Source organism: Pleurodeles waltl, chromosome 2_1, assembly GCF_031143425.1.
Source record: "Pleurodeles waltl isolate 20211129_DDA chromosome 2_1, aPleWal1.hap1.20221129, whole genome shotgun sequence".
NCBI classification, from domain to species: Eukaryota; Metazoa; Chordata; class Amphibia; order Caudata; family Salamandridae; genus Pleurodeles; species Pleurodeles waltl.
The window spans coordinates 283,544,426-283,558,017 of record NC_090438.1 but is presented as its reverse complement, the minus strand read 5'-3'; the positions used below and the strand labels follow the sequence as shown (position 1 = coordinate 283,558,017).

At 39.5% G+C, this 13,592-nt stretch overlaps 1 protein-coding gene across 17 annotated transcripts in view; it reads right to left on the bottom strand.

The window, feature by feature from the left end:
- MAP7D3 (MAP7 domain containing 3) overlaps positions 1-13,592 on the bottom strand; it is a 543,746-nt gene that overhangs the window by 529,070 nt on the left and 1,084 nt on the right. The gene's annotated exons all lie outside the window — the stretch shown is intronic.

Here is a 13,592-nt window from a genome sequence, read left to right as displayed (position 1 = left end):
TCCTGGAAGGAATGGGAAGATAAACTGGAAAGAACAGTAGGCTGCTTCCTGATGTTAGGGTCCAAAAAGTGGACAGCACGGGACATGAATTTGCGACAATGGGAATGTTATTGGTAAAAGGAAGAATGACAATGCATTGGATGCAGAGGCTGAGCGTAGAGTCTTAACTAAGGACATTCAGGAATGGGGGCTTGGAAGGTAGTTGTTCATGGTCAATAGTAGAAAAGATAAAAATTGCCATAAGATTTGGCAGATACGAGGGTGCTTCTCCAAAGACTGCTTTACTTTACCTGCCTTCTAACACATCAATATGGAGCACTGATGATTGATAAGTAACAAATGTATTGTTACCAGTCACTATGGGAGCGAGCACCACTGGATAAATTATTCTGGCTGGAAATCAATGACACTTAAGTAATTAGAGCCCTGGGTGAACAGAACCTAATTAGCTACATGGTGAGGCACAGAGGAGCAAGACACACTGGGGCACAATGCCACTGTCGTCAGATGCCCATGAATTTTTTTTCAAGTTTGTATGTGCAATGACCTGTCCAAACAAAGCCTACTGAAGAAATAGATCTGTAGCGGGAACTATAAACTGAGGTCTATAAAAAGCAAGACGTACATTGGGGCTGCTTGTAAAATGTATGCATATCTGAGGTCAACCCTTATCACTGATGTTACCTGAATTATAAATAAAGCATTGGAAAAGCTTTGCCTTACTTGCGCTTAAGTGTGCTAACTCATGCAAACAGAATTTGACTAGGACTGTGTTTGCATGCTCTGCTGTTAAAAGCCAGACCGAATGGCTTTACTGATGCCTATTAATCAAGACTGATGCACAGGGGGAGTGTGGAACAGATAGTTGGGTGGGGGGAAGCAACAAGGTATAGAGTAAGAATTTTGAGCAGTAAGACGGAAGGATAAAAGAGGAGGGTACAATGGCTGAAAAGCGGCGAGTCTCTTCACTGTGACTCCAGTCACTGGGTGCCCACATTTAGATACATTGTTGTCTGAAGACATACACAGACGTTTGAACACGACACCCCTGACGTGTGGTAAGACCACTGCGTGGGAAAGGGAGGTCCAACATAGACAATGGATGGCTGTTTAAAGCCTCAAATAACAAGGCTCACGTAGACTTCATATGCTAATTTTCGCACACTGTACGAGTGTCTGTGTATAAAGGAGTGCATACACCAGGATAGCATACATCACCACTGGCTCAAAAATTACATAATTCTCATTTTCCTATGGGCCGTACAATGCTGTTACAAGGAAATGTGCACTTTATGACCTATGTGGAAAAGCTGCAACTCTGCCATAAGCAGGTGTAATGATCCAATCCATTCGCAAAATGTAATGATGTCTTTATCCTCCTCTAGCACAGTACTTCCCTCACTCGAGTCCACTCCAGTAATAATCCTCAACCCAACTCAAATTCTATCCAAAATCCTTCACAATGAAGGCCCTATCATTACAACATTCCTACTCGGTCCAACCTTACAGCATTTTAACATATAACATATTTCCCTTCTTTAAACCAAGATTAAAACAATACAAGAAATAAAACTGTAAAATATATACAATGCCTCAGAATAATTAAAATGATACATTATCTTACAAAGTCATTCTGTTTAGCTGGCAAACATCTTGTACGTGCACCAGTTTTTACTCGTGATGCTACAGAATCATGTTCTATTACTATGTCACCATCACTACTTTGTGTACTTGCAATTTCATCCTCACATAAAAGATTGTTCTCTAACCTGGTCTCATTTTGATTTATACTGATCCTTCCAAATGATGGTTGAACCGTCCCATCACATTAAGATCCTATTTTCATCACAGAACTCATACCACCCTCATTCGAAGATAGCTCACACCCAGCCTTGCCCTTTGCCACCCTCCTCACATTCCACACTTTTCCATCTTGTGTAACTACACTCTTGCTATATACTTTAATTACTTTCATGGCTCTACCAAACCTGGATTAACCTTTCCTCACAAAGCCTGGTGTGCATATCCTAACACAATCTCCTACCACAATTATGGGTTCTTTCACTTTCTATTTGGTATCATACATTTCCTTAAATTTCTTTTGTTTTCTCCTTACATTTTCCTTAACATTCTAAATACACATTTTATCCCAATCTCTTCCTTACGCCTTTTTGAACCACCACGGACCCAGTCTGGACACCAGATGTCTTCCCTTCAATAACTTGAAAGGACTAACTCCTGTAGTGCTCTGGAGAGTGATGCAGTAATGCCATAATTTCTCTCCGTTTTTCCCTCCACTGACCTCCAAATCCACATGCCCATATAATGCTTTCTTTAAGCATGCGGTAGAATCTCTCAACTTGCCCATTATCTTGCGGTTCATACAGGTGAGTGGTAACATGTTTAATATTCACATATAAGTAAAAAACGTTGCATTTCCTTTGCCATCAACTGTACACCATTGTCAGATATCAATACCTCAGGATACCCTTCTTTGGCAAACACTACCCTGAAAAATTCAATGATAGTTTCACAAGCTACCTCTGGTACTAACTTAATTTCTGGCCCTTTAGTATGGTAATCTATCAGAACCAAAGCATATTGAGCTTCAGCCGGCAGTGAATAATACGGATCTGAAATATCAGACCCTAATTTCTGCCAAGGCGAATCCGGCCAAGGCACTGGTATAAGAGGAGCTGGCACCGTCTTCAGCATTTTCTTTACATTGACACACACACCACACTCCCTCACCACTCTGTCTGCCATTTTATCCAGTCCTGGCCTCCAGAAACATGTACGTATTCATCTTTTCATGGAAGACATACCAGGATGACCCTCATGTGCCAGTTTTAAAATAGTTTCTTGCATTCCTCGTGGTGGAATACACTTCTCTTTATTAAACACAAGTTCATTCTCAACCTCCGATTCATTCTTCACTTTGTAAAATGATGCTATTTCTGCTGAAATCTTTTTTTTTTGTTTGTTTTTTTAATCAGGCCAACCACACCTCATACATTTCCTCACCTCTTGCAGAACCAAATCTTCTTCATCCATTCCACCTCTTCTATACCTTTAAATTCACTAGTCATATACTCTGGTGCAACAGACACAACATCTATTCCCAAATCATTACACTGCACATCAGCCCTTTCTGCTCCCTCTTGAGGAAGACGCGACAAACAATCTACCACTGCATTACTCTTTCCAGGAACATAATCAACCACAAAACAATATTCCTGCATTCTTGATATTAATCTTGCAAAACGAGCAGTAGCATTCCATCCCCCTCAAGGAGAAAAGATTCCCACCAACGGCTTATGATCAGTTTGAAGAATAAAACTTGATCACCAAATGTAATTCCGAAAATGTTCAATACAGGCTAATAGTTCTTTTTCTATAACAGCATACTTCCTTTCGCCATCCGTTAATGTACGTGAAGCAAAAGTAACATTCCATGTCTCTTTACCACACCTCTAGGACAACACTGCCCCTTTGCCATACATACTAGCATCAACCGTCACAAAGCATTGTGCTCCACACAAAAGCGCTTAAGAGTACGAGCCTCAAGAATTTCTCTCTTGATCATCTCAAAAGCGCATTCTTGTTTTTCTGTCCCTATATACTCAACTCCTTTCCGTGTAAGCTCTCTCAGTGGTTCCATTTTAGTAGCGAAGTTCGCAATAAATTTGCTATAATATTCACAAAGACCAGCAAATGACAATAATTTCTCCCTATTGTCAGGAGTAGGAGCATTAACAATTGCTTCAAACAATTAACATTTTGGTATTACTCCTTCTCCTGATACAGTATGTCCCAAATATTCCACAGACTTAGAGAAGAACTGACACTTCTCTCCTTTTAATGTCAAACCACTCTAACACTTCACAGATATTTTTAGCGTGTTCCCTGTGCTCGTTAATTTTTTGAAAATAGTAATACAACATCTTGAAAACATTTCACATATCTATCCATGTCCTTAAATAATTGAAACATTGCTCTCTGAAAAACAGACGCCGCAGAGGCTAAACCAAAAGGCATCCTTTTAAACTGGAACAACCCCTGCGGCATGATAAATGCTGTAAAATGCCTAGAATCTTCTGTTAGCTCAATTTGGTGGTATGCTGACCTCAAATCCAGTGTGGAAAATTGTTTAGGACCTTCCAACATGCTAATTACCTCATTTATGTTGGGTTAAGGATGACAGTTTACAATGTTATTCGAATTCACAGCCCGCGGGTCTACACATAACCTCAAAGATTTATCAGCCTTCCGTGCCAAAACTATTGGAGATACCCACTCAGATGACTTAATCTCTTCTATAACATCTTCATTAATCATGTCCAATAAAATATGTTTCAATTCTTCTCTAACGCTAATTGGCACATTCCTGAGTTTCTGTATTACTGGTTTGGCACTGTTCCTAACCCTAATCTTTTGACTGTACCCCTCCAGTTTCCCTAACTTATTAGTGAAAACTTCAGGAAATCTGGATATAATCCGTTCCCTCTCCTCACAACCTTCTATTACCAACCCAGGTTCACAACTTCTAGGGTTCAATATAATTCCCAATTTACCTTGGTCTCTCCATCCTAGAACATTGACACCTTTCCTTGCGACATACAACTTTATACTGGCAGATCTTCCCTTAAATAGTATCTCAGTCTCAATATACCCAACAACATCAATTTCTGTCCCATCAAAACTTTCAGCTATAATGTTTGATGCCTTTAAATCAGTCACTTTCCAAACACAACCTAACTCTAGCAAAATAATCTAGTGTAATAATCGTCCAAGGGAACCCTGAATCAGCCATAAGCTCCAATTCTGTCCCCATTACTTGTACCTTACACTTGGGTTGACTTATACCTGCACAGTCTTCTATAACATGCTCACTATTTTTGAGTAACAAAACCATGCCTCTTATCTTCCACCCTCAAATTACACTTATGCCAAACTCCTTCTTCCCTACCATTGCTCTTGCAGGATACTTTTCCTTTAGTGCTACTATTACCTTTTCTTTATAGCTCTACACAACAGAGCAAAATGACCAATCCTGACATTTCTTGCACTCCTTCCCAACAGCGGGACACAAAGGTGAAGTTGCAATATGATTAGTATTACCACAATTATAGCAAGATAATCGTACAGCTTTATCATGTCTATCCCATTTTCTACTGAACATACTGTTCCTGGTCTCTGGCTTACTACAAGAACTACTGGTCCCTATAGCACCTACAACTTCTGATTCCCCACTTTTAAGTTTGTCTGATTCCTGTACAGATTTCATCCATTTCTCCGATTGCTCTAGAGCTTTCGCTGTAGTAATAACTTCTTGTAATTTTGGGTCACCCATCACCCACAGTTGCTCTTGAATCCATTTACTTTTAACATGCACTATAATTTGATCCCGAATCATCTCATCTGTCATCTTTCCAAAGTTGCAATACATAGATACTCGTTGTAATGCTGTGAGAAATTAATCAAGTGTTTCCTCCAACTGTTGTGCTCTTGTATAAAACTTGAATATATTCAAGGCTATGTTTGCTCTAGGTTTAAAATCTATTTTCTAGCCTTAATAATGCTTCATTGAATACGTCGATTTCTTCATCTTGTTGCCCTTAAATAACAACTCGCGGTATAGTTCTGAAAATCATTTGTCCTTCTGAGCATAGCAATGCAATAAAATACTTTTCTTTTTCTCCTGTGACATATCATCATTATCAATTGCTTTCATACAAGTTAGAAATTCTTCTTTCCACTTAAACCAAGGTGTAGGAAAATCACCCTTATTTTGAAAGAACTTAGTGGGAGGTTTAAACTGCATATTTATGGGAATAACTTGAAAATATAATATATGAAGCAATAAAAAATGTATGGACCAATGTTATTAAAATTAGAAACACAAATTCTCAAAGGCTAGATGCTGATCTGCAATTACTGCTCCAAGTGTGCAATGTAATTACTGCTACAAGTGTGCAAACCACTGGAGTATTGGCTTGACCATTACTGAACAGTCAAATCCTTGTAAAACTCACTTCAGTCTAGTCTCTTTACACTTTCTACTACCCAAAAAAAAAAAACAGGAAACGGTCAGGAAGAGCAATAAACAACTTCTGGGTAGACTCAGTCTGCCCGTGAAATCCAGATAACAGGTGAGTCAACCTATTCCTTATTGTTCCTTTATTCCCAGTCTTGCACTGAAGTGTAATTTTTGTTCCTGTGCACAACACGCGTATTAGTACCTTTGCACGCGTGTAATAGGACGAAACAACATGCACAGTGCTTCTTCCACACACGTATAACTGGTGAGCCTATTTAAACTACTGACGCTCGATGGCAGCAATTCTTTCTCTTGCGCACGGGTGGATGAATTCACATACATACACCTGCGTATGCATCTTTTCAAAAACGTGTGGTGGCGTTACTTGTTCCCTGATGCACACGACCATCAAAGGCTTGGAAACGCCTCAATTAAACTCTCAGTACTAAACGCGTAAAGGCGTTGACAATTCCGGCAATTCCTCACTAATAATAAATATGTCAGTTTAAAAACAAAAGTACATTACCAGCGTGGCATCACTGAAAATCAATTACTGCACTCATCGTTTTCGTTGAATACTTGTTGAATATGGGCTCCACAGAGGTGACATTTCTGCTGTGCTGCAGCAATTAGGGAGTGACAAGTGTTCCTCCAACTCGTCGCCACTTGTAATGATCCAATCCACTCGCAAGATGTAAAATGTAATGATGTCTTTATTCTCTTCTACCACAATACTCCCTCACTCGAGTCCACTACAGTAATGATCCTCAACCCCACTCCCTTACCATCTACATTCTATCCATAATCCTTCACAATGAAGGTTCTTTCACAATAACATTCTTACACAGTCCAACCTTACAGCATTTTAACACATAACAGCAGGCTCTTCAAAAATTAAACTTTCAAAAATGGGTTTTCAGTACACTTTCGCCATTTTTTATACGCAAACTAGCATTTCAACCATTGTTCCATTTACTAACATTGTTTTTACGTAATGGTAATAAGTTCCCTGAATATTTAATGTGCTTATTGTGAAACAGCAAAATGCAGACACTCAAAGTGAAGTTAACCAGTGTTTGAAGTGGGCTGACTCACTGCCACATGCTGTTTGCTGTAGTACATGGAAGCAAAATGTGAATGACAACAGACCAATGGATGGAGAGAGCTGGTTGAAAGCTTGTTCAAGCTAGTATATTATTATGGATATAAATTTAGTAAATTCAAAAAGTCTTGGCTAATAACAGACCTAAAAAGTCTCTTTCCTGCGTCATCAAATACTATGACACCGTGCATTTTGAGATCAAAACATATTGTTGCTTTTAGCCGATGTTTATTTTTTATGCTGGGGGCCACACAGATTCCACCAGCAAAAAGGTTTACAAAAACCACAGTTTAACAAAATAAGCATTGGCAAAGCCAAGTATCTGGTAGCCAATGCCCAACCTGCTGGCTTTGCCAATGCCTGGTTAAAATTACATTGCAAAACATGGACAAAGCAGTGAAACAATAATGAGAAGATTTTATTATTATTTTTTAATGAAGTTGGAATGTACTTGAAAACAAGTTCTGAAACTTCAGAACTGTAAACAGACTGCATAGTGGAGCTCCAATAATTGAAGACCAATAAGAGACTGTGGTACTTTAAGAAGGCAAAACACTGTTACTCACACGGTCTGATAATCTAAAGCAGCATTTGCTGTCATATGCGTTGATACAAATTGTTAATGACAAGCAACGCCAATGGCAGAAAAGGGCTGACAAACAGCCCCACACCATGTATGCTAACTTGGCAAAACCAAAATGCAGGTGACATTTCAAGCAATCAATAGCCGAAGGGGACTGTCCCAAATCCCTTATTTTGTTTAATATTATTATGGAATATTCATAAAACATCCAACAAGAAAGCTAAATGTTTTTACACAAGACCTACAAAAGAAAATGAAACTAAATTGCTGCTCTGTCTACCACCCATTACGGGCAGCAAACTTGGATTTCATAAAATGGTTTGAAGAACATGACCAAACATGTTATGTATTTGGAGAGTCGTGCTCTTATTTTGTTTTTGTTTGTCTTTGAAAAACTATTATTTTTTTTAAAAGAGGGCACAATTCAACATAAGCCAGTTAGCAAAACACCAAGAAAGAAGGGAATCCGAATAAATGGCCTTGGACAATTGAGGAGCAAATCTATTTAAAAAAAAAAAAAAAAAAACATTTCAAAGCGAAATCAAAGTGCTAGTGATCGCACTGGCCTTTTGGTGGTGAAGAGGCACACGTGGTGGTTATATGCTGCTTTGAAATGCCTAACTGCAAGCTGGTGGCGTTTTCACTTGAATGATCCAAGGAACGTCTTCCTAGTAAAAAATACTGTTCATTCTGGATGGGAAACGAACAGAGTGTGAGTGTACTGGTGTTTTTTTTTTGGCAGGAGTTATGGGTTTTGTTTTTGGCTGTTGAATCCCAAAGTCCCAAAATATGCAATCAGTTTGCTTTAATGTGACAATTCCGATTCTTGCTTACAAAAGAGAAGAATAACTATTATACATGTGAAAATTGTTACTGCAGGGGCTTCTGAAAACCTCTTACTATTAACCAAGTATAAAGGTTTGCCTGCCAGACCCATATCACATTCTAACGCCTTCTCGTCGGTGTTAATTTTCCTGCAACAAAGGTGGCGTTGGCACAGAAGCGCAGGCTCTTGTTATGCTAATTTCTTACAGTATCTGCTAGTGGGGTGGGCTGCCGCACCCATCATTGTCACTGCAAGGAAGACAGAAATAAAAATACAACCTGAAGTCTACTGATTATTAACATGTAGCAAAAACCACAGACACCAGAAACTAGGATGTACGATGTCTCTGAACCAATTATAAACAACACAGGTAAGCTGGTACAGAACTCCATGGAACCACGGCGGCGGAGACCGACAAAAAAAGAATATGGCAGCTGGAGGATGCCATTCGCACAAAGGCTAAGAAGCATATGACAGCTAGTGCCATCCTCCACCATTTCCCTCAGCGCCCGCAGGTGACACCCTGATTAAAGGCACTAATGGGTAAAACACAAATAATGGCACCATAAGGGCCCTGGTCATCAGTGAAGCCCACACTCTCAGCAAAAAGCTATGCCAATGGTACTCACAAACATTGTCCCAGAGGATGTTCTGTGATGTGACTAAGGGCCCCATTCATGCCAGCAGAGGGGCGGTAAGGTGGGTATAGGCGAAGCAAATACATCTAGTGCTGAACTGCACAATGTGAAACTAGAAAACCTGGGATTAATCCCAGCTTCCCCACTTTACCAAATTCTGTAATCCACGGTAATTGTTTTATTTCCCTCCTTTTTTTTTAAATATCACGTAAGATCTGGAAAATGCATGAATTCAGGATGTGTGCTATACAAAACCTTCTCCTGTGTTCGATTTAATAAACTGTGATGTCATCCATGTATAATAGGAACCTAGGCCACCCCATGAGTGCACATAAAAACTGACTTGCCTCTTCACTATTGCCAATATTGTCAGTGTATGGGGAAGAATGAATGTTTCGAAATTCATGTTTGAACACCATCACTTTAAAAAAAAATACTGTTCAATGCACTGACATAATATGATGTACTAAAGTGAATTGATTCTGTATGTTAAGGAAATACAGTTTTTAATTTTAAAGAGACCTTATCATATTTTTACACTTTTACCGCAAGATGGCTTTGAAATTAATGTTCCTACGTTTAATGAAGTGCAGGACAACTTAGTTACCTCCTTTTTTAAACTTCAATTAACCTTTAAATAAACACCTGTTTGTTTATTTTATTTTTTTAACGTTAGTGCTGAGTTGAGTGAAAAGGCTCCCAGTGCTGCTGTTGATCAGGTGGCCACACGTGGCCCCCAGACCGTACTTTGAGTACGGATATGCCATGTGCATTTTATAAGGGATGGTGAAATTAATCCCATCTTCTGCAGGGGTGTGTTTGTTCCCAGATTAGTAGAGGAAGGTCATCTTTAGCCCTCAGCAGGCAATATGGTAAAGGGTACATCCTCCAACACACGCCACATTAGGGAGTTGTGAGCACTGAATGCTGGTTGCTACCAAGGACAGTGAACCTCACAATCAACTAAGAAAGACCTCCATTGTTGGCTGCTAAAATAATTTGGACCATGGTGCACATTTAGCTTAAGCCAGAAGTATGTCTTATGCAGTCTTTGTAACTTCAATGATGATGGAAAGAGGAATAGGACTAGGCCACTACTGGTTCTCCAGTTAACGACAAAGGTGTGGCTGACTTCCAATTGATAGTGTGGGGTTGTGGGATGTGCTCTCAGTTGAGCCCAAGATACACAGTAGTTGGAGCTTGTCGTCCCCTCCAGGACTGGCTGAGCGTACCTGCCCAGTCCACTCCCTGTGTCCTAAGTAAAGGTGGGGGGGAAACGTAATCCTCCCCTTGTCAGGTCACATCTGGCCTTTCCACCTCATTCCAACCTCCTTCTCACCACTTACTCACATTTATCGACTGCTCTGGACAGGTGTTAACCGTGACCATTAATCCACGAGCAATTGGGAATTCCATGCTGAATTCTGCATTGGAAAACAATGGCCCCCAAATACTAAGTTCTGATTCCATGAGGATAAGCTCGTAATAGGCATAGTTAGGTGCGTTGATACCACCTGGACTTGTTCAATTATTCCACCTGGTATAGCTGCACCCAACTACACCTAATTTGTTATTGAGCCTAAGAGAGGGTGTTATAAAGCCAACAAGAGAGAGGAACGGCTAATTTGCCAATTGCAACCAAAGCCATAAACCAAAACGTCAACATATACCAGGAGCTGTCCAATCCAAAAACCCTAAACAAAAGTGACTTCGTTATTGCAAAAAATGTAGGAAAAAATAATTATCTGCCAGCATACTGTGCACATGCATGCTGTGAGCTCAAGGCCAGCAGAGAATGCAAAACAACTGCATACAGAGTGAAGCTGGAAGGAAGATGGTCACCTAAGTTGATGCAGGTTTTGCAGCAGATTTCTGGAGCATGCTACTTTCATGCTAAATCCAATGTATGTGTTTAAATTCTATAGGATATAAGGGAAACAGTCATAAAAACATTGTTATGAGTTGGTATGACTTACTCTTATACGAGCCTTTGATTACTTACGGAATTCACCAGTAAAACAAGAATACTACAATAGTAAATCAAAGCAAAATCTTTATGAATTAGGCCCTTTGAAACTACGTTTTTTTACTACAAGGAAGGTTTTTTCACCCCCATGAGTCACATGGATTGTCTTACTCTGCAGTGTTGTGAATTATTACATACTGTGTCAGTTACGATCGCTAGGTGTTTTCTTCACTTACAGATGCCTTGCTCAGAGGTCCAACCAACAGCCCTGTCCTCTCTCTCTGTGCATTAAGTGGCCACTGGTGATGCTCACTGACACTCTTAGGAGCACCAGTGTTGGGATTCCTTTTGTCAGATCTCCCAGGAGACACCTTCATCCAACACATGACCTCCCATTATCCAGCCCTAGGAGCACTGGACCCAATTACAAGTGAGTCACTATTTTATGACCCATGCATAAACCACTGTTTGCTATAGTGGTGGGCGAGCCACTGAAATCTAGTGCCTGAAGCCTGGGTCTGACTTGCTTAAGGTCCTCTTGGAACCTCGAGCCCATAATGAGCCAAGTTTTTAAGAGGCTTCTGCCTGCCACCCTACCTCTACCCAGAATGTGGAATTACAGCCAGAACTGCCGACTTTGTAAATGGGATACAAGGTTAGAGTCCTGACGTCAGCTCAGCATACTGTGATTCTAAGCAAATCACAATCTCTCCAATGCCTTTGAGAAAGGAATGTCACCTGGTGTAACATTACAGGTGCTCACGCAAAGTGCTCCAATAACTTCGGGACAAGTATGCGCTCTATAAAAACTGAAGAAAAATACACAAATAGGAAAAAAAGCAGTTACAGAAAAATAGAAATACAAACTGACACCCACTTAGTGGTTGATCTGTACAAAGTGAAACCTGGATACCACGATAAATCACAAATTAATGAATAAATTGTGTGATCTGAGGCAAATATTGTATTGCTTAGTAAAGCACTTTCAAATATGTGAGTTCAGAATACCAGTTGTACAAAACCTATTGGATTTGATTTAATAGACTAATAATATTGCTCTACAATAATCTGGCAATGTACAGGGTTTCAATGGCAACTGTCCTGCCTCTTAGTTCACTAATGGTTTGTGTTTAAAAACTTACTTTTAAAAAGTATTTCTCAGTGTACTGCTATATTGTGACATAATAATGCCAAAGCTTCCACATGTCAAAATACTTTTTTGAATTCTGAAGAGGCACTGTCATATTTGACCTGATGTTTGCTATGCAAATCCTATACAAACATTTTCAGTGCACAGGCTTCAAGATCCAAGCCTTGTCTCAGTTCTCTCTGCTAATCTGTAGGCTCGCTCAACCCTAGTTTGCTCAGGGTTTGGAATTACGATTTGGGTGGTATTTATTGCACCTGTAATTACTGGGCACATTAAATACCTCACACTTTAATACATTTTGACAGGTCAAACCTGCCGAACTTTAACAGGGTAACAGTGTATGGTATTTACCGTACCATGCGGATTTTGATACAGAAAGCATCAAAATCCGCATGCTATTACACAGAAACTCAGAATAGGTTCTATTTATCATACCCGATAACTAGCTTAACCGATAGTATCTTTATTCATCTAGTGTGATTAAAAAAAAAAATATCTGGATGCCAACAAACTCTGAATCAGGGGCATTAGTCTCTCTGTATCTGTCGTACCAGAAAACAGCACACATAAAATGATTTTTTTATCGCACCCACTCATAAGATTATACCCACAGACAACGAACGAGATCGTTCGTTGTTTCAGGGGCAACAGAAACTGGTATAATTAAATTGTAGTAGATTATATTTCTGAGGCATCTTCAAAGGTCTTGTGGCTATACAATAAAAGTAGAAAAATTAGACAACGGTAGCTGGACAACTTAATTGCTGCAATGTTGGTTCACTTGCATTTATAAATAAAGGTTTTTTAAAAAAGATAGACAAATGAAGTTAACGCTTTCAATTGTAATATATGCATTAAATGAACATGACAGACACTGATTTGATCCACTCAACGCAAACTTCGATCTTTATTAAAAACATTTAAAATACCTTTTCGTTTACATTGTGTTGTTGACCCACAGGTAAAGTATACAATGTGCTGCTCTTCATAACAATATTTTCCAAGCACAACGCATAGCAGTTACTCAAGTAAATACCTCAAGCTGTTAAGCATTTGGATACTTAGCGAATAAGAGTGCATATTTCCCGGAAACGCTACCAGCAAATGCGTCTCCTAAATACAGTTTTGCCCACGTCGATGAACGCCACGTATTTTCTGACTAGCAGTATTTAGAGCTTTTTGGGGTGAAATATGCCAATACATGTTATACTTTTTTCGAATCGGGATTCATCGCTTTTGGGGACCGCTATAATGACACTGAAAAGTGCATTAAGGGAAGGCCATGAA